Below are 24,455 nucleotides of genomic sequence, written 5' to 3'. Positions count from 1 at the left end.
GGTTGAACATATAAGAGAAAAGACCAATTCCACCATCTTTGGAAATAAATGACAAGCTCTTAAGGAAGAAGAGACAAAGGGAATTCCACCTGAATAAGTGAACAGTTTAAAAAAAACACCTGACATAATATATCAACAGCCCTGTCGAAAATAAAATATATAATGTTGCAATGTTTTCTCTTCGTATAACAATAATTAGAAATCACAATTCTGATCATTTTGCACAGAAGGAGTAATCGATGAAAATGAAGGTACCACACTTCTTTTGGAGCAGGTATTATGTTGAACTATGATTCAGGGCCTTGCAAAGTAATTTATTTGCTTGCTTGCATTTTACGTTTGATAGGAGAGAGACAATGAACTACAGCAAAACCTGAAAGTGCTGGAGTAACAATAGTCAGGATTGGGACCCTTCTATAGATAGACTAATCAGTCTGAAGAAGAGATCTAACCCAAAATGTTGTCTGTTCATTTCCCTCCACAAATGCCTCCAGAACACTGAGTTACTCCAGCACTTTGTATTTTGCTCAAGATTCCAACATCTGCAGTTCCTTGTGTCTCTAAAATTTTATTGAAGCAGCAAGGGACATTTTATATTTTGCCAAAGAGAGGAGTTGATGATCAGCTTGGTAAAAGTGAGAATTATTAAAAAAACATTTGGTATATTGTGCTGCAAAGTAGCACAAGGATGGATCTGAGTATTTTAGTCATGACATTGAAATCTCTGACAATCGTGAAGAATGCATCAATTATTGTTTAAAAACATGTTGTAAGCTGTATTGTGATGTCAAAAGTGAAAAGAGGAAAAGGATATCACCCCAGGGGGCCACATGAGTGGAAATGGTGTGATGCGTAACGAGAGGTGTGATCACTACTGTGAATGGCACCAGCAATATTGAATGCATAGACACTAAGAATGCGTTGGGTTTTTGCACTTTTTGCCTTGTACATATATTTTTATTATGGGTAAAAGTTTATTTTTGAAATAAAACCAAGTTAAATTTATTGCCATGTTGTACCGCCTGCCTGCCTGTTGCATTTCCTCAGAAGAATAAGGGAAGGGAGTTTAAAGGCTGTGAAAAAATGTGTGTAGGAAAAGTCTGCCATGGTTGGATGGTAAGCGACAGGTGCAGGATGCATATAAATATGGCAGATGGAATTTGTTGATTTTTTCAGTAACCCTGATGTGTGGGTTCAGGAAACATTTTAGAATATTGAGACCTGATTTCCCAAGATGTCATCTATGGCATTGACATCCCCCAGTGTTGCTCATAGGCTTGAGATATGCAGAGCCCTGACAGGAGTCTCCAGAACTGTGCCACTTGTTACCAAGGGCAATATAATCTTTAGTCAAAACACAAAGTGCAGGAGTAACTCAGCAGGTGAGGTAGCATCTGTGCAGGGAATGGACAGACAATGATCAAACTGTCTGAAGAAGGGTTGCAACCTAAAATGTTGTCTGTCCGTTCCTTCCACCAATGCTGCCTGACCTGTTGTTCCTCCAGCACTTTGTACCTTGCTTAACATTCCAGTAGGTCTTTGTGTCTCCATAATCTTCAGGCATCCAGAGTTAAATCTGTAATTGATGGTAGGTTTGTACTTAATACAATGTGCAAACTCCACACAGGCATTAACTGAGGTCAGGGGCTGTGAGGCAGCGGCACTACCAGCTGTGCCACTGTGCTGCATTGCAGAGGAACATTAAAATATACATGGAAATGGTATGGCATGAAGAACGAGCTTTAGATTAGGACCAAGTCAACAATTTGTGATGGATGGATTTTGGAAAACTTTATGGAACACAATATCTATTGTTCAACAACTAAGATTTTAAGCAGATCTTTGAAAGTGTATGTCACAAAATAATTTAGCTTCACTTAGAAAGTCATGGTATTCTTGCCAAAAACCTTGCCAAAATGATAGATGACATCTATTCAAATGGAAGTGGATAACACATAAATGGACAAATTAGGTCAACATTTATGATCTAATTTATTTAATCTATTCCTGCTCGCAACAATAAATCATGCACCAGAAAATTATGTTGAGGTATTCTTTTATAAGATTTTAAATATAATAACAGATTCATAGAGCAGTACAATGCGGAAACAGGCCCTTCAACCCATCGTACACATGGCCCATATCGCTCTAAACCATTCTTATCCATGTAATGGTCCTGTCCCACTTACCAGACTTTTTCAGTGACTGCCGGCACCGATAATAGGTCGCTGCAGGATGCCTAAAATTTTCAACATGGTGAAAATCCAGCGGTGACCAGAATGACACTACGACTCTTTGGGCGACTGAGAAGACTACTCACGACCATGCAGGCGACACCCTGGTGACATGTCGCGGGGTGAAGCCTGTATGGTCATGAGTAGTCGCCCAAAGAGTCTGTCTGGTTGTTCTGGTTGGCGCTGGGTTTTCAATATGTTGACCTGCAACGATCTATGACGGGTGCCGGCAGTCGCCGAAAAAGTTGCGTAAGTGGTACAGGCCCACAATTGTACAAAAGTCTTTTGACAGTCGTAATTGTATCTGTTGCTGTAGTTTCCTCTGGCAGCTCATACGAGATATGGACCACCCTTGGAATGGGAAAAGTTATCCTTGAGGTCCCTCTTAAATCACTGCCTTCTCATCTTAAAATGATGTCTGCTAGTTTTAGAATTTTCCACTGTGGGAAAAAGTCTGTGACCATTCACTTTATCTATGCTCCAATAATCTCAGATTGACTGATGTCATTGACTTTAGAACAGTATTCAATCAAATACATACTTACTACGATTGGCCAGTTCAATGCAAGGGCATAAGTTCTATTTTCAATTTCAGGAGTCAGGAGACACCATGCAATTTATGAAAGAAAGATAACTCCAATAAGAAAGTATAATCATGAGGAGATATTTGAAATACTATGTTTTTTTCTTTGGTGTTTAATATCCCAAATGGAGACATAGAACACAGAACAGTACAGCACAGGAATAGGCCCCTCTACCCACAATATCTCTGCCAAACATAATGCCAGCTAAACTAAAGATAGACACAAAATGGTGGAGTAATTCAGGCAGCATCTCCGGAGAGAAGAAATGGATGACATTTCGGGTCGAGACTCTTACTCAGACTGAGAATCAGGGGAGAGGGAGACGAGAGGTATGTGGAAGGGTGTGGTGTAAAAACGACAGCAAAGCAGATGATGATCAGGAAATGTTGAATGGATCATTGTAAGTTGAAGAGAAGGTGACAACAAGGCATATAACCAGCTAACCTAATCTCTTCAGCCTGCAAGTGATCCATATCACTCCATTCCTTGCATATCCATGTCCCTATCCTGAAGCCTCTTAAATGCCACCATCATTTCTGCCTCCACCATCACCCTTGGCAGCACATTCCAGGCACCTACCACCCGTTATGCACAAGACTGTTAAACTTTGCCCCGAGGTTCCTTTGACCATGAACACAACCCAATATCAAACCATTTTAATAAACGTTTGCTCTTCTATTTTGTGGATACCATCACATTCTCCATATTATATTGCATGTGCCCAGTTCTCATCCAGCTTGTTAATATCCCATTGATGCCTTTTTACATTCCCCCTTCTAATCTAATGTCCCACCTAATTTTGAACCAGCAGAAAATTTTGAAAAATGCCACGCTAAAATGCTGAAATGAGAAATATTGTTTTAGTTTTAGTTTAGAGATACAGCGCGGAAACAGGACCTTCAGCCCAATGGGTCCGCGCCGACCAGCAATCCCTACATATTAACACTATCCTACATACACAAGGGACAATTTTTTAATATTTACCAAGCCAATTAACCTACATACCTGTACGTCTTTGGAGTGTGAGAGAAAACTCACACAGGTCACGGTGAGAACGTACAAACTCCATACAGACGGTACCTGTAGTCGGGATCGAACCCTGATCTCCGGTGCTGAATTCGCTGTAAGGCAGCAATTCAACCACTGCACCACCGTGTTAGACAGGGAGGAGTGAAATTATGAAAATTCTGAATGATCCGCTTTCCTCCCACATCCCAAAGACTTGCAGGTTTGTAGGTTAATTAGCCTCTGTAAATGGGGACAGAGGAAGTGGGATAACATAGAACTAGTGCGAGTGGGATGATCGATGGTCGGGGTTGACTCGGTGACCTGAGGGGCCTGTTTCCATGCTGTACATCTACTGGAGTACAAATCTGGGATGAAGGTACCCTTTAAACAGCGCATGTCAGCTTTAAATTGCATATATGATCTATATTACTAAAGGTCTGATCTTGACCACTTCCTGTTGTTCTGTATATTGATTTTAGAAAAGACGCTGCCACTTACGGCTGTGATTTTTGGCCATCTTACTCAGAGTTCCCCTCCGCTGCACAGGACAAGAGGATTTTCCCATCGATGAAAAATAAAAGAGCTATTTGTGTTTAAAAAAATGTTGAGATTCTCTCTCGTAAAGGCCACGCCCCTTCCGGAGGGACTATAAAATCCGGAAGTGTTGAGCCCCTCAGTCAGTCTCTGCAAGATGGGGGAGCGAGAGGGTCACGTCTCTCAGTCTGAGCTGTGAATAACACTGAACACATGTATACTAAACTGTGAGTGGCTTTACTGACCTGTCAGTGCCCTTAGTGTGGTTTGAAAATATAGTTTGGAAATGCTAAAGCTGTGTTGCCTTTGGTTTGGAAATGCTAAAGCTGTGTTGCCTTTGGGTTGGAAATGCTAAAGCTGTGATGCCTTTGGTTTGGAAATGCTAAAACTGTGTTGCCTTTGATTTGGAAATGCGAAAGCTGTGTTGCCTAATTAAAGTTGCCTTGCCCTACTACCCCTTTGCCCCACCTATTGTACTTGAGTTTGGCTTGATTATATTTATTTATAGTAGTACCCAGCCTCTTTAGTTTAGAGACATAACATGGAAACTACAGCTTCGGCCCACCGAGTTAGCACCGACACTAATGCTATCCTACACACACCAGGAACAATTTACAATTTTACCAAGCCAATTAGTCTACAAACCTGTAAGTTTTTGGAGTGTAGGAGCGAAACCGGAGATCCCGCCGAAAACAAACGCAGGTCACGGGGAGAATGTATAAACTCCGTACAGACAGCATCCATAGCCAGGCTTGTCGTCACCTCTGGCGCTGTAAGGTAGCAACTCTACTGCTGTGCCACCGTGCCACTGATTGATTAGGATGAAAAACAAGGCTTTTTACTGTATCTCGGTACACGTGACAATAATAAACTTAAACCTAAACTAATATTTGCTAAAATAACAAGCTGAGCGCACAGGAACTGTAGAATTCCAGCAGTGTTAGGAGAATTATACAGATGGAATAAGGTTTTCCATTTCAAGGTTTTCTGTTCAATACAATCAAGTCATACACACATACAACAGAAGGCTGCGGAGGCCATGTCAGTGGATATTTTTAAGGCAGAGATAGAAAGATTTGATTAGTACAGGTGTCAGAGGTTATGGAGAGAAGGCAGGAGAATGGGGTTAGGAGGGAAAGAAAGATCAGCTGCGATTGAATGGTGGAGTAGACTTGATGGGCCAAATGCCTTAATTCTGCTCCTATCACATGATCTTATGAGCAGGTAGAGCAAAGAGAAAAATAATAGAGTGCAGAATATATTGTCTCACCGTTGTAGAGTAACAGTTCCAGAGAACAGTGAAGTGGTTTACTAAATACCTGGAGCTGTAGCAAGTACAAAGGTACAAAGCTAGTCAAAGATTAGAGGGCAGACCTTTAAGGTAAGAGGTGTAAATCTTAAAGGCGATGTGTTCGGCAAGTTTTTTTACACAGGGAATGGTGGGTACCTGGAACTCCCTGACAGGGGTGGTGTTGGTGGGGGCTGATATTAAAGTGGTGTTGTAGAGGAGTTTAAATAGGTGCATGAATATGCAGGGAATGGACGGGTATGGATGCAAGCAGAGTACATTGATTTAACATCTTACACTTAATCTGATTATACTCTGTCTGCCATTTCTACACCGATTTCTGTTGCATTTCTGTGGTAATAATATGTTTCATATTGTATCAGATATATTCCATTAGTTTAATAGGAGGTATGTCTGTGTGATTATTCCATTGAATGTGTGAGCTGTTGCAATTTGGAAGACCAAAATGTAAGGGGAACATATACGATAAATGGCAAGACCCTTAACCACACTCATGTATGGAGGGATTTTGGGATCCAAGTCCATAGCTCCGTGAAAGTAACAACACAAGTGGACGGAGTGGTAGAGAAAGTGTATGGTATACTTACCTCCATGGTCAGGGCATTGAGTATAAGAGTCATGAATTCATGTAACAGCTTTATAAAACTTGGTTTAGGCTGTGGTTAGAGTATTGGGTGCAATTTTAGAGCCCCGTTACAGGAAGGAGAGGTTTTGGAGGGGGTGAAGAAGATATTTACCAACCGTGCCTGGATTAGCAGGTACCAGCAACAAGGTGAGTTTGGACAAACTTGGATTATTTTCTCTGGAATGTCATAGGCTAAGAAGTTTATAAAATCATGAGATGCATGGATAGGGTAGACGGTCAGAATCTTTTTTTCAGGATGGTTATGTCAAATACTTTTTTTCCAAGATGGTTATGTCAAATATTACATAGCTTTAAGGTCAGAGAGGGGTAGTTTAAAGGAAATGTGCTGGGCAACTCTTTTACACAGAGAGTGGTGGGTGCCTGGACCCATTGCCTGGGGTGGTGGTAGAAGCAGTAATGGAACTCCTATCTGATCCTCAACCGATAATCACCTGCTCACTACCTTATAATCGTAAAATACAAATGACAAACCCGGTGGTTAAAACCTTGCTTAAAATATGGCTACAGTTCAGGAAACATTTTGGACTAAAAGGTACCAGCAGGCTTTTCCCAGTGGCAAATAATCAATTTTTTACATCCTCCATGTTAGATACTGCATTTTCATACCACATGAGTTCTTTTAGGCTTTACAAGAAAATGAGGTGAATATTAAAACCAGATACACCGTAAAGGTTTCAGGCATTTTATCTTTATTTTCAAATAACTCATATGATCCTTGAAGAAAACAGATGCCTATGTGTGCCACTTCAGGTTAATAAATCATCATCAGATTTTGTTCCTCTGAAGGAGATGAATAAGTAGCGCTGACACAAATGGAAAGACCTCTCTGACTTAAAAGATTTTGCATTTCTTTAAGGCAACTTTGATTTTCAATGTATTTGAAAGTAGGAGAGGAGTTTTAGACTAAGCAAAGATTGGACAGTTCTGAGCTGTACCAATTGTTATGCTTTGCTCTGCATATTCACCTCTGGTTTTCGTGCTGTCATCATCATCAGTGCTACAAAGTATTACGTGGTGTCAAACCTTCAGTAAATTCAGACAGGCATTTCCATGGTAATTGACTCCAGATTGAGATCAGAATGACAAACCTTAAATAGTCCAGTTTGAAGTTCAGTTTGGGTTGACCTAATCCACACATCTTGATTCTTCGGGGAGTTCTGTTAACTGAACGGCGGTGCCTCTCAAGTGGGGGCATTTCTGTGGTTAAACAATCCAGAGATTGTTATTAATTTTTGACTCGGTTCCAAAATTCTGATATTTTAAAACATGAAACATCAAGTATTAATGAAACCAGAAGGAAAAGCCTTTCTTAATCAATAGAAAAATGAATTCATTGAAAGTACTGCCACTTGATTGTCAAGAATATCTAAAAAAAAATGACCAAAAGACTCGAGAAGAATTAAAGTGGTTGTGCTGAAATACTACTTAGCATTACTGAAAAAATTAATTCAGATTACAGATTGATTATCCGTATGTGAAGAAATTCAGTTTGGAAATGCCTTGAAGATTTGCCTCTACTGTCAGGGTACGTACAACCTCATGAAGTAACTTGCAAAACTAAAAACTTAAAAATCTAAACAAAAATCATGTAAGGGATTGAATGCTAACTTTGCCTGTTCCGCAATGGAATTCCAGTTTCTTCATTAAGAGTCCAGCTACCACGATTTGTTCCCTTTGAAATAATAACACCCAAAAGCAATCATGGTTGACAACAGTTAATGGTGCTGCATTTAACCATTGAAACTCACAGAAGATGGTCAAGCATACAGGGCCTTTTTATCCTTTGGAGGGGAAGGGCCACCTAAAACTGGAAGGATTTGAATCTGTTTAATTGCCATGGGCTGAAACAAGTCAGTTCAAGATAGCGAGGGTTTCCTCTAGAATCCGTGACTTCCACAAAGAAATATGATTAAAACATCAAGTTAAATGATTCACTCCTGCCGTCGGAAAGTAGGTGCTGAAAACTATAACGTCCAGGTTTAGGAGCAGCTTCTTCCCGACCGCCATCAGACCATCAAGCACACATAACCTCCAAATAAGATCCGGACCTCATAGTCTTGTTTTGAAATTTGGTTCTGGCTAGTTACCTCATCCAAAATACTAGTTGTGCGGCACAGTGGTACAGCTGGTAGATCTGTTACCTCACAACACCAGAGACCCGGAATTTGATCCTGACCTCGAGTGCTATCCATGAGGAATTTGCATATACACTCCTGCGATTGTGTGAATTTCCTCTGGGTGCTCCAGTTTCCTCCCACATCTGGAAGATGTGGGAGGAATTGAGATGTGAGAAACTGAGATGTGAGAGGCTAATTGCGCTCTGTAAATTGCCCTTAATATGTAGGCAGTGGATAAGAAAAGTGGGATAACAGGGAAAGTGTGTGAGCGGTGTGGTCAATAGTTGGTAGGGACTTGGTGGGCCAAAGGACCTGTTTCCATGCTGTATTCATGCTGTATCTCAAAAAAACTCACTTTTCTCTTGGTGAGGTTTGAATGTTCTGTGACTGTGTCAATGTGTTTCCACTGGCACAGCAGCTTTAGTTGCAGTTTGATATAAATATGTAATTGGTCTTTCAGCAAATCTTAGTTTTCTTTTAGATACAACATGGAAAATTGCCCTTTTGCCCATCAAGTCTACGCCAACCATCAATCACGCATTCACTCTGGTTCTATGTTAATCTACTTTTGCATCCACTCCCTACACACTAGGGATAATCGTACCGATACCTATAAGCCCGCACAACGTTGGGATGTGGAAGGAAACTGGAGCACCCTGAGGAAACCTGGAGAACATGTAAGCTCCACGCAGACAGCACCCAAGGGAAGGATTGAACTGGGGTCTCGGACACTGTGAGGCAGCAGCTCTACCAGCTGCACCACTGTACTGTCCAATGTTGGAAAAAGCCTTTGGCTTGATTTCATGTATATAAATCATGAAATTGTAAACATAACATTAATTAAAAATGCCTTTGGCAAACGATGAGAATGTAAGACATAAATTTGAAATATTTATGATAGTCAAAAAATATATTAATGTCAAATTAGTGCCCTCTAGTGGATATCTTCACAAATAGCACAGACAGACGGAGATGTCTTTCAACTGAATGATTAAATGGCTGTCTATAAACATGGTTAATTCAAGGTCTTGTGAAGACCTCTGCAAAGATTTTTGCTTTGAAGAACTTCTATCCATGAATGGATTTGATGGTTTGGGCATCAATCTATCTATTATAATATAAAACTCTGATCTTGGATGTGTACTTGTGGGTTGTTTGTTTGCTTGAACTTTTTCTTTGATTCATATCTCCTCGAAAACCTGACGCGGTAACGGTGACATTTTTACATATTCCGGTGGAGATTTACCTCATGATCTCAAAAATCCCCTCATCTGAAAATTTAGTTTATTATTTCCCGAGTTGTTTACTAAAATTATTCATCAATCTGACATCTTTATAAAATCTAACTAGACCAAGTGCAGACCCGTTGGGTCTGTTCCCCCAACGTGCGGTTGAGGGGGGGAGGCGGGGGAGAGAGGGAGGGGAGAGTGGGAGGGGAGAGAGGGAGGGGAAAGAGGGAGGGGGGACGAACAGGGAGAGGGGGAAACAGGGAGGGGGGGGACAGGGAGGGGGGGGAACGGCCTCGCGGGGCCGGTCCCACTTCGATCAGCGGAGGCATATGGAGTTGTGCGGGGCTGGTCCCGACATCGTGTGGGGCTCCAAAAATCTTGCACTGTCCGAAAATCCCGCGCACCAACGGCCTGTCGGCCTGCAGGCGCATTGAGGGCATACGCAGCGTCTCGACGGGCGTACGCAGTGTCTTAATGTCGTATGCAGCGTCTTGATGGTGTACGCCTAGCGCGTGGCGTTGCACGATGACGTCACCGCTCGGCTTGCCGTTGCATGATGACGTCACCACCCGACGCCATGCGACATCCAAATTCAGTCGGCCCGCCTCCTGCCCAGCGGATTGGTGAGTATGATGTCGGGACCAGCCCCGTACAACTCCATACACCTCTGCAGTTTTGAATAGGGACCAGCCCCGCACGGCCGTACGCCTCAAGCGACCACGTTTGGTCGCGCTAGACGCATGCAATCGCATGCTGGAGGGACAGGCCCTTTATGCCCCGCGTGACAATAACTGCCGCCACCATGTTCAAGCCGGTGACCTCTGGTGACCGGCTGTGACCTCCAATGACCTCCTGATCTGCAGATCATTTTGAGAAGGGGGGGATTGGAGCGGGCGGGCGGGCGTGGGAGCTGCGGGAGGTGTGGCGCAAGCGTACTTGGAGCGGGTGGGGGGGGAGTGGAGGAGAGCCGGGCTACCAAATGATGAGAGAGAGAGAGAAGCGGCTTGGATTGGTCAGCATGTGGGCATTGTGACGTCAGCAGCTGGTAAGAGCCGTTTAGATTTTAAAAATTGAGTTTTGTTTGAGTTTTGTGATCAATTTTACTCAAAATCTGGGGAAATAATTGACCAAGGAGTGGATGTGCGAATGTAAAAGTAAAATCGCTAGCGAAATGGTAAAAATGACGGCATTTTTTGGTCTGGTTTTGGAAGAGTAACAAATCAAATGCAAAACGCTGTACACCCACACAACCACAGAGTTTTAAAAGTATATAGATAGATGTGCTGAAGTGAGCTATATGATGTCACAATGCCTCTGCTCCTCGCAGAATTTTCAACGCGCAGCCCCACTATTTTCCACGAGCTGCGAGTTATGTGGCCCAACTGCCCTCGCCCCCCCCCCCCCCCCCCCTAGGGCTCTGGATTGAAGCCATTGAACACATGTTCAAGTTGTGCTGTGCGCTCCGCTGGGCACCTTCAAGTTTTTACAACATAGCGGCGGCGGTCGGACAAGCTCAGTTGAAAAGTGGCGATGGCGGCGATCAAAAAAGGAACAACCTCCTCTCCGTCTCCCCCACCCGATCGTCTGTCACACTGATGGGTGGGCTTACCCTCGCGGAAGCCACGATTGGCTGGCCCTCCGCTGCTTTTCACCATCCTCAGATCGCTCCGGGCCTTATTCTGGTCCATGCCGGCTGCAGCCTAGCTCTGGAGGATTTTGCTCTACAACCTGGGTAGGTGCTGCCTCTACCCCCCTCCCCCTCCCTCTCTACCCAGGGTAGAGAGGGAGGGGGGGAGACGGGGTGGAGAAGAGGGGGTGGAGGGGGTGGAGGGAATGGAGGGGGGGGAAGAGGGGGGAGGAGACGGGGAGGAGGGGGGAGAGGAGAGGGGGGAGAGGGAAGAGGAGGGGGGGAGGGGGGCCTCCCTCTCTGCTACCCCCTCTTTGTCCCCTCCCCCCCCCCCCCCCCGCAATTGCGCTTTTAGGGGACGGGACCCAACGGGTCCCCCTTGGTCTAGTATTATTATAAAACTCTGATCTTGGATGTTTACTTGTGAGTTTGTTTGCTTGAACTTTTTCTTTGATTCACATCTCCTCGAAAAACCAACGTGGTAATGGTGAATTTGTTACTTATTCCGGTAAATCTCTACCGGAATAAGGGCTGGGATCCTTCTTCAGACTGTTGACTTAAAAACAAAGTGCTGGAGTAACTCAGCGAGCCAGGCAGCATCTCTGGAGAACATGGATAATGTCCTACAAAGATGCTGCCCGACCCGCTGAGTTACTCCAGAACTTTGCATTTTATTCTAGGTTCCGCCCTCTGCAATTCCTTAAATACACTTTAATAAAACATGGCAGCACAAGGAACTGGCACTAATTTCTCCTGAGTCAATGAATTATAAATACAGTTTGTTATTCATCGACTCATGAGAAATGAGTGAAAGTGCATTTATTAGCCATGCCAGTTGTTTTCTTGAGAAGGCAATACCAAATGGTGTTTTTGAATGTTGTCACAGGGTTTGGGAGATGCTGCCAAAGAACTTGGGGCACGGCTTTTTGCATAAGGTAATAACTGCAGCAGTGGGACACCATGATGATTGTTCTAATTTACTTATTGTGCCACAGAAGGAGGCCATTCAGCCTATTTAGTCCATGCAGGTTCTGACTGCTAACCCCTGCAGCCCTACAATTTATCACCTTCCAATTGCCCATGCCCTTGGATTATTTCCATTTAAGTAAAGGGCAGATTGCAATAGCCATTGAACCCACCAGCCCATCTTTGAGAGTTGGGAAGAAATTGGTGATTAAGTGGCTCTGGTGAACTCAGTGAATAATATGTTCAATTAAATTGTTGGCCTGTACAGTACAATGTAACTATTAATGTATAGACCACAATTTTTATTTTGCCCATTAGTACCTCACAACCAACATATTCTGCCCTGAGTGCTTTGCTGTGGTCTGATCCAATAGAGCATATAACAGTACAGCACAGGAACAGGCCCTTTGGCCCTCAATGTCCGCGCTGAACATGATGTCAAGTTAAACTAATGTTCTCTGCATGCACATGATCCATTTCCCACCAGTCCCTGCATATCAATGTTCCTCTCTAAAAACCTCTTAAATGCCACTATTGTAATTGCCTCCACCCCCCAGCGCTGGCAGTAGGTTCCAGGCACCAAACACCCCCTGTGTAAAAACAGAACTTGCCCCGCACATCTCCTTCACACTTTGTACCTCCCACATTAAAGCTATGCACTCTAGTCGTTGACATTTCTACCTCTGGAAAAAGATTCTGACTGTCTAACCTAATCAATGTCCCCAATTTGTCATCAAATGGAATGTATGGAAATGATGGTAACACTATTTTATTTTTCTTGCTGCTATTTTTATTCTCTGTCACATTACCAAATGTGACCAAAGGTACTCTTGCTTGAGCATTTATCTTTCTAATCCTGACAGTTTTTGCAATGAAATGGTAATATTCGCACTGCCCCTTGGCCACAGTGCTGTTGAGGCTCTCAGCTGCCATGCTCGATCTAATTGCACAGCTCAGTATGAACATTCCACGGAGGGAATGCAGGAGGGAGAGGGGATCATGCACAGGGTGTCATGACAGTTGCACGTGCGACTGGTGCCTGCCTCAAATAAGCCCCGGATCGTTTACAATCTAAGGACATACCATTGATCTAATTTTGCTGACTCCACTTCAGGCTTGGAAGGAATGGAGAGATCCAAGTAATGTACATCGAACTGCACAGCACAGGAACAGGCCCTCTTGGTCCACAACGTCTGTGTCAAACATGATGCCAGTTTAAACTAATCTCCTCTGCCTACACAAAAAAACATAGAAACATAGAAAATAGGTGCAGGAGTAAGCCATTTGGCCCTTCGAGCCAGCACTGCCATTCAATATGATCATGGCTGATCATCCAGAATCTGCTTTCTCCCCATATCCCTTGATTCCATTAGCCCTATGAGCTATATCTAACTCTCTCTTAAATACATGATCCCTTCCCTGCATATCCCTGTGAAAAGTATTTTAACTGCCCCTATCATATCTGCCTCCACTACCACCACTGGCAACCCTAGAACTACCTTCTCTATGCCTCTCATAATTTTATATACTTCTATCACTTCCCCCCTCAACCTCGACACTCCAGAGTAAAGAATCCAAGCATCTAACTTATTAATCGTTTGGAAAGAGTAATCTGTAATTCCAATTGTAAACGCTGCCTGGATTAGAGGGTATTATATATAAGGAGAGTTCATAAATTCATAAGTTCTAGGGTAGGGGTTCCCAATCATTTTCGTCCTGTTTACCCCTGGCAACTTTAATAGCACATAACAATATTATTTCACTTATTTATGAACAACTAATGATGAACAGATACCGGTATACCAGAACCAAACACAGTCTGTCAATGAGAAAAAAATATGTACAAATCCAGAATCAACAAACTTACCCCCTGGGTAGGTGAAATTTACCCCCTGGGGGTAAATTGACTCCAGGTTCGGAACCCTTGTTTTAGGCGAAGAATTAGGCCATTCGGTCCATTAAGTCTACTCCACCATTCAATCATGGCTGATGTCTTTCCCTCTCAATTTCCTTTCTTCTCTCCATACCCCTTGACACCCTTACTCCAACCATTACTAACAAAGTTGGACAAACTTTGATTGTTTTCACTGGACTGTCAGATGTTGAGGGGAAGCCTGACAGAAGTAAATTATGTGGTTTAACAAGGCATCTGTTTGGCACTGACTGAAGGGCCTGTTCCTGTGCTCTACTATTCTACGTTTTCCAGCTCCGTGCAAGGGAACGACACTTGGAATGCTATTTCACATTGCAATGAGCTTCCTTGTACCTGCCCTATCACCTCACTGTTGGAAGTACTTGCTGTAATAGGCATACTTTGGTCAGTAACTGCATCAAGCCTTATTTGCCAAGGGAAACCTGCCACCATGAAAAGTAGACAGTAGCAGCCGTTGTACCATTAAGTAAGATTTCCTCAACTAAACATCAGTGTGGCATAATCCAGCCATCATAGACCCAACAATAAGTTTTGCTACTTCCTAACAATATCCTTAAAGTACTGTTGCTCAGTGCTGAGAGTTTCCAAGTAGAAATATAGTGTGGCATGGGGTATTTCAACAGTTGTGAAGCTAATGGATCAGAAGCTGCAGTTGGAGTGTTGCGTGCAGTGCTGTTGCCATTACAGGAAGGATGTATAGGCTTTGGAGAGGGTGCAGAAACAGTTTACCAGAATGCTGTCAGGATTAGACAGTATTAGCAACTAGGAGAGGTTGGACAGACTTGGATTGTTTTCTCTTTTGTTCCAAGGCTGAGGCAAGATCTGATAGGTATATAAAATTATGTGAGGCATAGATAGGATAGACATTCAAAACCTTTTACCCAGGGTGGCAATGCCAAAGACTAGAGGGCATAGCTTTAAGGTGAGAGAGAAAAATGTAAAGGAAATGCGTGGGGCAAGTTTTTTATATGGAGGGTAGTTAGGGTTTGGAACTTGCTGCCAGGGATGGCGGTGGAGGCACACACAATAGTGGCATTAAAGAGACTTTTAGATAGATACGGATATGGAGGAGTGGAGGGATTTGGGCAGATGGAATTAGTGGGCAGATGGAATTATTTTAACTAGGCATCATGTTTGGCACAGACATTGTGGGCTGAAGAGCCTGTTCCTGTATGTAGTTTTTTGTTCTATGAATTCCACCATGACAGCTAGAGAATTTGAATTCAAGAAGACAATTCCTCATGTAAGTAATGATAACAAGATGCTCCAGGATTATTATAAAAACCTACCTGGTTTCCTCATATACTTCAGGGAATAAAACCCATTGTCCTTCTATTTTCTCCAGACACAGAGCAATGCATTTATCACTTGCCTCCCCTGTGGAATATGTATGCAAAGCAGTCAATTCAGTTTGGGACGGAAAATAAATGTAGGCCTTGTCAGTGACTGCAATATCTGATGAATTCATTAAAAAAGAAGCGTCGTTGTGTAACAAAAAACTGCCTCTAAAATGTGAAAATCCTTTTTACAAGGGAAGACAAGAAGAAGCTCAAAAGCATTGAATTCAACCCATTGTGTAACAACATGACTGTGGCTTATATATATTATAAAACCTATTTGGATTTGTATTGCTTCAGAATGTTCTGGAAGAAAAGTGACCAGTTTCATGTTCAGATGGTCCAGAATATATACACACCATAGCTATTTATAATGGGAAAGATATATACCATGAATTACAAAATGCTACATTTTTATATTTCTTTCTTTTTCTTTCTGTCATAATTAAATTACATTTTCTTTTCTGCTTCTCTTTAACTTACCGATTTGTCGAGTTTCCTTCTCTGTCGTTCTATTTCTTTTTCAGTCCCTAAGTGTTCTGAGGTAATGAAACTCAGACACAGGCAGGTGCTGCTGTCATTCGCCCAGGTCTCTATGCTCCAGTCACCTCACTGTCAGCTGGCAATTCCAGGCCAGGGCAGATCCCGGTTTGAAAGATGAGCAGATCGTTTTACCGGCCACATATTTGTGCTTGTCAAAGATTCTTTTACTTCCTTGCACAGTCATTTCTGAAAGAGTGAACAGCTGACGGTCTAAGCTTCCCTATCTATGCTACTCTGAACTAGTTGCTAGGCGATGCGATAGAAAGCCTACTGACTGGTTGCATCATGACCTGGTTCAGCAACTCGAAAGCCCAGAAACAAAGGGGATTGCAGAGAGTGGGAGACACTGTCCATCACAGGTACTGACCTCCCCACAATCTAAGGGATCTATCGGAGGTGCCAATAGCAGCCAAAAAGGCAGCCAATATCATCAAAGACCTATACCATCCTGCCTATGCTCTCATTTTGTTACTACCATCGAAGAGACAGTACAGGAGCCTGAAAACCGTGACCACCAGGTTCAAGAGCAGCTTCTTCCCAGCAATTATCAGAGTCTTGAACACTGCACAACACTAACTTCAGCAAATGTGTTGTTGTTACACGACACACTTCAGTTTTGACTATTATGGTTACTGATGGTTTCAGTTGTACAGGGTATTGGTGAGACCACACCTGGAGTATTGTGTACAGTTTTGGTCACCAAATCTGAGGAAAGACATTCTTGCCTTAGAGGGAGTACAGAGAAGGTTCACCAGACTGATTCCTGGGATGTCAGGACTTTCATATGAAGAAAGATTGGATAGACTCGGCTTGTACTCGCTAGAATTTAGAAGATTGAGGGGGAATCTTATAGAAATGTACAAAATTCTTAGGGGGTTGGACTGGCTAGATGCAGGAAGATTGTTCCCGATGTTGGGGAAATCCAGGACAAGGGGTCACAGTTTAAGGATAAAGGGGAAATCCTTTAGGACCGAGATGAGAAAAACATTTTTCACACAGAGAGTGGTGAGTCTCTGGAACTCTCTGCCACAGAAGGTAGTTGAGGCCAGTTCATTGGCTATATTTAAGAGGGAGTTAGATGTGACCCTTGTGGCTAAAGGGATCAGGGGGTATGGAGAAAAGGCAGCTACAGGATACTGAGTTGAATGATCAGCCATGATCATATTGAATGGCGGTGCAGGCTCGAAGGGCCGAATGGCCCACTACTGCACCTATTTTCTATGTTTCTGTTTCTGATAATATAATTTTTAATTAATTGTATTATTATATATTTATCTAAGTGTTATTGCACACATTGGCCTGTTCTCTGTAACAGGTAAGAATTTTAATTGTTCCTTTTCCAGTTCAAATGACAATTAAACATCCTTGACTCTCTCGGCTCTTTCTTTAGTGAACACCCTGTTTTTGTCTGAAACGTCACCTATCCACGTTATCTGGAGATGTTGCCTGACCTGCTGAGGTACTTGTTGTTGTTACACGACAAAGTGCTGAGTTACTCCAGCACTTTGTGTCTTTTTTGCTGCATATCTATCTGTGAATGGAAATTTCTTCCTTCCACAACACGCAGTACCAAATTAAAAAAATTTTAAAGGAAAAAGTCTACATTTATACTGGTAGATTATGGTTAGTGGTTGAATATAATGAACTTTTAATTTATGACGACAACATACCAGTATATATCAAACCTGGCATTTATGTTACATGTGGAATGAGAGGATGGAAAAATTGAAATATACTTTGGATACCCTGGAATGAAATCCAGATTCTCCAAGGTGTAATTGGAAAATATAAGCAGGAACCTTTTCTGCTCTCTTAAGATTTTTGCCGTGTGCTGCAGCTACTCAGCTTGTTTATATTATCCCCACAGGTGGTATAAATTGTGAATTTCCACATACAAAGAGCATTAGCCATAGGATTGAATTTCACATGGATCAAGTTTTGCCAACTCTTGATGTTATTCTCAAGGCACCTCTGTTTCCTTCATTATGAAAATAGGGACTTCCTTCCTTGCTGTTTCCTCTCTTTTTTATTCTCTGGGGAGTCTCAGTAACGTGCTCACATTGCATTTAAAGAGCATCTACTTCACCATTTGGAGACATAAACACCGATGGCCAGTACGACTCTTTGAGTTGTCCCTTTCCTTCTGCACTCCATTGTACACAGCTCTTGGAACATTGACCTTTCAAGTGACAAAGAGGCTAAAATATTTTAACAATATTTGTTGACTGTTTGGGTTTGGGCACGCACAGTGGTAGAGTTGCTGCCTTACAGCACCAGAGATCCGGGCTTCGATCCTGACGAGTTCTTTCTGTATGGGTTTTCTACATGTGCTCCAGTTTAATTTAGTTTAGAGATACAGTGTGGAAACAGGCCCTTCAGCCCACTGCATCCGCACCGTCCAGCGATCCCTGCACATCAACACTATCTTCCACACACGAGGGACAATTTTATACTTATACCAAGCCAATTAACCAATAAACCTATGCGTCTTTGGAGTGTGGGAAGAAACCGAAGATCTCGGAGAAAACCCACATGGTCACGGGGAGAACATGCAAACTCCGTACAGACAGCACCCGTAGTCGGGTTAGAACCTGGGTCTCTGGGCGCTGCAAGCACTGTAAGGCAACAACTCTACCCTTGCACCACCAAGCCACTAGGAAACCATGGTTTCCTCCCACTTTCCAAAGACGTGCAGGTTGTAGGTTAATTGGCTTTTATAAAAATTGTCCCTAGTGTGTAGGATAGAAGTAGTGCAAGGGTGATTGTTGGTCGGCGCGGACATGGCGAGTCTTAGGGCTTGTTTACACCTTTATCTCTAAACTTTAAATTTCTGAAAAGTTAAATTGGCTTTTAAACCAAGTAGCATATCAGGTTTATTATTTTAATACACAATTAGTGTAAACTTCAGTGGGTGCCACAGTAGCACAGCTGGTAAAGCTGCTGCCTCACAGCGCCAGAGATCTTGGTTCGATGCTGACCTTGGGAGCTGTCTGAGTCAAGTTTGCATGTTCTCCCAGTGAACAACATGGGTTGTCTCTTGGTGCTCTGGTTTCCTCACATATCCCAAAGATGTGTAGGTTTGTATGTTAATTGGCCTCTGTAAATAGCCCCTAGTGTGTAGGGAATAGATCTGAAAGTGGGATAACGTAGAATTAGTGTGAATAGGCGATCAATGGTCGCTGTATACTTGGTGGGATGAAGTGCCTGCTTCCATGCTGTACCAATGCTGTATCTCTGAAGTAAAGCTAAAATCATAACTGTGAATTATTTTGGGCGTTACAACTGAGAAAAATGCATTGAATAAAATTGTGATTTTGGACATGCCTTTTCCATTTGTTTGATTTACAAATTTACAGATTTATTTAATTAATATTTCCACATGATGTCATGTTCTCTCCTTTCCTCATATACATTTTATTATGTTCCATGCCACAGAGCCACTTTCACTGAGAGATCTGGCTGCTCTTGATCCTGCTACGGGGGAGCAATTGCTGAAGTGATTTTGGTGGTTTCTGTTCCATTGGAAGAACTATGTGAGTTATAGGGAGAGGTTGGGCAGACTGGACTTTATTCCTTGGTGCGCAGGAGGCTATGGGGTGAACTTATAGAGTTAAAATCACGAGGGGAATAGGTAGGGTGAATGCACAATCTTTTACCCAGGATAGAGGAATCAAGAACTTGGGGACTTACGTTTTAGGTTAAAGGGGAAAGATTTAATAGGAGCTTGAGGGGTAACTTCTTCACACAGAGGGTGGCGGGTATATGGAATGAGATGCCAGAGGAGGTAGTTGAGGGAGATACTGTAGCACCATTTAAAATATACTTAGACAGGTACATGCATAGAAATGGTTGAGAGGGATATGGGCCAAATGCAGGCAAATGTGACTAGCTCTGATGGAGCATCTTGGTCAGCATGGACGAGTTGGGCCAATGGGCTTGTTTAAGTGCTGTATTACTAAGACTCTGACTGTGTGAATGTTTAAGGGTAGTTGAGGATGTTCTGAACAGCTCACAATGAGCTGAAATCACACAGTGATCATTTTTCAAGGTCTATTGAAACAACATCTGCTTTAGATTTTTAATGGAAAATAATTGTTTGATCTAAAAAGATGAACAATATTAATTGTTCTAATATATTACTTTGAAAGTGTGCATAAATCAATGGTTTTAAACTATTACCTTTGAAAAGATTTGCCATGCACTGTGACTATCAATTAATCTAGTTTGTTAGTTAGTTTATTGTCACGCATACAGAGAAAGTGAAATGCTTGGAGCAGAAACCACAAAGTCAGTGGGTCAGGCAGCATCTTTGGAGAACATGGCCAGGCAAAATTTTGGATACGGCAACTTCTTCAGATCGCCATGGCAAATATGTAGACAAAGTCTAGAGATGAAAAGGAGGCAAAAGGCTGTGAAACAAGGAGAGAAAAGGTATGACTGAGGACTGAGAAAGGGATGTAGGTTGAAGGGGAAAGGATGGATATGGGGAAATATTAGTGTGTATCCCAGGTGGGGCACAGGGAAGAGAGGGAGGGAGAGAAAATAGGGGGAGGGGTTGGTTATTTACACAAAATTGGAAAATGTTAGGGAATTTATTGGTGAAATGCTTGTTCCCCATGCTATCCAGTTAAATCATACTCTTCATGAGGAGTATGGATCTTTTTCTGGAACAGCACACGGGGAGTTTCCACATTTCGGAGCCACCTGGTAACTCCCAAGTCTCTGAAAAGCCCGCTCTTAGTCCAAGGAGAGAATGAGCTGTAGAATATAGTGAGTGCAGAATTTATTCTTAAACAGCTAACAAGCCCATTGGATAACATTTTATGGGCAGCAAGTTAGGCAGTAGGGCCTGTTTCTGTGTTCAAGAAGGAACTGCAGATGCTGGAAAATGGAAGGTACACAAAAATGCTGGAGAAACTCAGCGGGTGCAGCAGCATCTATGGAGCGAAGGAAATAGGTAACGTTTCGGGCCAAAACCCTTCTTCAGACTGTTTCTGTGCTGTTTGGCCCTATGACACAATAAGATTCATAGAAATACTCTCCATGGATAAAGGCCCTTTGGCCCTCCTTGTCCATGCCGATCAAGTTGGCATATTGGGCTAGTCTCATTTGCTTGTATTTGACCCCATATCCCTCTAAACCCTTCCTATCCATACATCTCTCCAAATGTCTATTGGACGTCATAATTATATCCGCTTCTATATCTTCCTCTGGCAGCTCATTCCAGATATGGACCATTATTTTGGTGAAAAAGTTGCCCCTGAGGTCACTTTTACATATTTTCGATCTCACCTTAAGCAAATGCCCTCTAGTTGTAGAATTCTCTACACTAGGGAAAAGACTGTGAGTGTTCACCTACCTGAATAGGTGGTTTAGTTCAGTTTAGTTTAGAGATACATTGTGGAAACAGGCCCTTCGTCCCACCAAGTCTGCACCCATCAGCGATCCATGCGCACTAACACTACCCTATACACACTTGGGCCAATCTACATTTATACCAAGCCAATTAACCTACAAACCTGTACGTCTTTGGAGTGTAGGAGGAAACCGAAGATCTCAGAGAAAACCCACGCGGTCACGGGGAGAATGTACAAACTCCGTACAAACGGCGGCCATAGTCGGGATCGATCCTGGGTCTCTGCCGCTGAACGACCTGTAAGGCAGCAACTCTACCACTGCACCACCGTGCTGCCCAGTAAGGTGTTCTCACTGGTGTACTCGATCCTGTTCAGATCTGCTGGGGCATCGAATGAGTGGGACGCTTCCTGAGTTAATATGGGAAACAGATTTATAAATTCAGTACAGCACCATGATTTACGTGACACTTCAAATATTTCAACTCCTCGCGCAGGTCACTCACCGTTTGCTTAATAAATCTAGTTGATTGGCCTGACGTGTGTTTACTTGAAACATAGAACAGTACAGCACTGGAACAGGCCGTACTGCCCACAATGTGCATGTCAAACATGATGTCGGATAAACTATCCTCCTCTGCCTACACGTGATCCATATCACTCCATTTCCTGCATATCCTTTTGCCTATCTAAAAGCCTCTTAAACACCACAATTGGATCTGCCTCCAGCAACATCTCTGGCAGAGTGGTCCAGGCAATAAATTGTCCCACAAATCACTTTTAAACTTTGCCCTCTCACCTTAAAGTTTTGACTTTTGTTTAATACTCTACGTAAGAGTAAGAGTGGAACGGAGGCACATCTGAGAAAGCTGCTGCCTCACAGTGCCAGAGACCTGCATTCAATCTTGACCTCGGGTGGAGTTTGCCCGCTCTCCCTGTGGCCCGCATGGGTTTACTCATGGTGTTCCGGTTTCTTCCCACATTCCAAAGACGTGTGGGCTTGTAGGTTAATTGGCCTCTGGAAAATTGCCCCTAGTATGTAGGATGTGGACAAGAAAGTGACATAACATAGAACTAGTGTGATCAGGGGATCGATGGTCTAGTTCACAGAGATAGCATGGAAACAGGCCCTTCGGCCTACCAAGTGCATGATCCCCTGATCACACTAATTCTATGTTATGTCACTTTCTTGTCCACACCCTACATACTAGGGGCAATTTTACAGAGACTAAACTATTGTATTTAATATATTAATACAATATATATAACATTTGAAAGGTGCCTCCCCTCCTCTTCTATAAGAGCATACTGGCACTATTAATACTTAGTGCCAGGGCATGTGTGGTTCTAAAACATCTATTGCTTCTCCCTAGAACCAATACTTCCATAGGCACGCATCGTTGCACATATCAAAATCAGCTCATGGTGAACAGACAACTAAAGTAAAAAAACACACAAAGTGCAGGAGTAACTTAACGGGTCACCAGCAGCATCTGCAGTTCCTTGTGACTCCAGACAACCAAACTAGTTCTGAAGAAGGGTTTCGGCCCGAAACGTCGCCTATTTCCTTCGCTCCATAGATGCTGCTGCACCCGCTGAGTTTCCCCAGCAATTTTGTGTAACAAACCAAACTAGTTCAGCTGATCTTTCACTGCTCAGGGCAAAACTGAAATCCAATTTGACGTCTTCAGGAGAAAAGGCAATGACAGAAAACATTAATGGAAAAAGGACAAACTTAACTTTCACTCTGTTACTGCAGAACTTTGTCTCAAAAATCACAAATGATTGGAGATTGGCAAAGCACAAAGTTATGGAGTAACTCAACGGGTCAGGCAGCATTTGTGGAAAGTATAGGCGGCAATTCAGGTTGGGACCCTTCTGCAGAACCTTTTCCAATATGTGTTTTAGGCAAGAATCCAGCAGCTACACCTCTTTATTGGCCATTACAAATCAGATTGTTCTGTTTAGTTTAGTTTAGTTGAGAAATAAAGCGTGGAAACAGGCCCTTCGGCCCACCGAGTCCATGCTGACCAGCGATCCCTGTACACTAGCATTATCCTACCCACAAGGGACAATTTACAATCTTTACCGTAGCCAATTAACCTATAAACCTGCATGTCTTTGGAGTGTGGGTGGAAACCAGAGCACTCAGGGAAAACTCATCATGGTCACGGGGAGAACATACAACCATCGTACAGAGAACACTTGTAGTCAGAATCGAACGCGGGTCTCTGGTGCTGTAAGGCAGCAACTCTACTGCTGCGAGACTGCGCCTCTGTGCCATAATTGTTGTTTTTACTTGATTATTGAAATATCCAACCCCCTTTTCCAATGGTTGTAAACTGCCTCAAGCTCTACTGTAGCTGCTTATTATATCATAAAAACTAGCAATCAGTGGTATTTAGGTCCATGAAGAATTGTAGTTAATGAAATTATATTATAATTGTTGTACCTAATGGTCTTAGTTATCCAAGAGAATGGCAGGGCTTCGTCAGGAAAATAATAGCCACACTAGTTTGCTGAACCTGATACCGGCTTTCACAGATAATGCAAATGTTCATCAACATTTCACATGGGGCTGTTTTGTAATTTTTTATTCTATCTGACGTTGGAGATTCAGAATATAGATTTTTCTTGGTCTCAAATAAAATAAACTCACTCCTTTCAAGAATCCAACAGATCATTTGTAATTGGCAATTCCAATTAGCATTCCCTTAAGAATGGAAAATAAATTATGTAATTAATGAGACTATGATCCATAACTCCATATCTAAATTCCTTTGAGAGTTATAGAACATAGAACAGTGTAGCACATGATCAGTCCCTCAGGCCCACAATCTCTGTGCTGAACGTGATGCCAAACTAAACTAATCTGCTTTGCCTGCACGGAATTTGTATCTCCATTCCCTGTATATTCATGTGGTTGGTCCAAAGCCTCTTAAACACCACATTGCATATGTCACCATCATCTACCCAGATAGTACATCCTAGGCCCCCTCAACTCTGTGTAAAAAACCTGCCCCACCTTTAAATG

At 42.7% G+C, this 24,455-nt stretch overlaps 2 long non-coding RNA genes across 2 annotated transcripts in view; one reads left to right on the top strand and one right to left on the bottom strand.

Moving 5' to 3' along the window:
* The window catches only part of LOC116977011, a 106,888-nt gene that overhangs the window by 29,010 nt on the left and 53,423 nt on the right, over window positions 1-24,455 (top strand). The gene's annotated exons all lie outside the window — the stretch shown is intronic.
* Window positions 6,988-16,136, bottom strand: LOC116977012. Its single transcript, XR_004413100.1, has 2 exons — window positions 16,008-16,136; window positions 6,988-7,512 (listed from the first exon to the last, which is right to left on the bottom strand). It is a non-coding gene; the product is annotated as an uncharacterized LOC116977012 (long non-coding RNA).

Source organism: Amblyraja radiata, chromosome 9, assembly GCF_010909765.2.
Source record: "Amblyraja radiata isolate CabotCenter1 chromosome 9, sAmbRad1.1.pri, whole genome shotgun sequence".
In the NCBI taxonomy this organism is placed as follows: domain Eukaryota; kingdom Metazoa; phylum Chordata; class Chondrichthyes; order Rajiformes; family Rajidae; genus Amblyraja; species Amblyraja radiata.
Note: the sequence above shows the minus strand (reverse complement) of the source record. Positions and strands in the feature narration are given on the sequence as shown.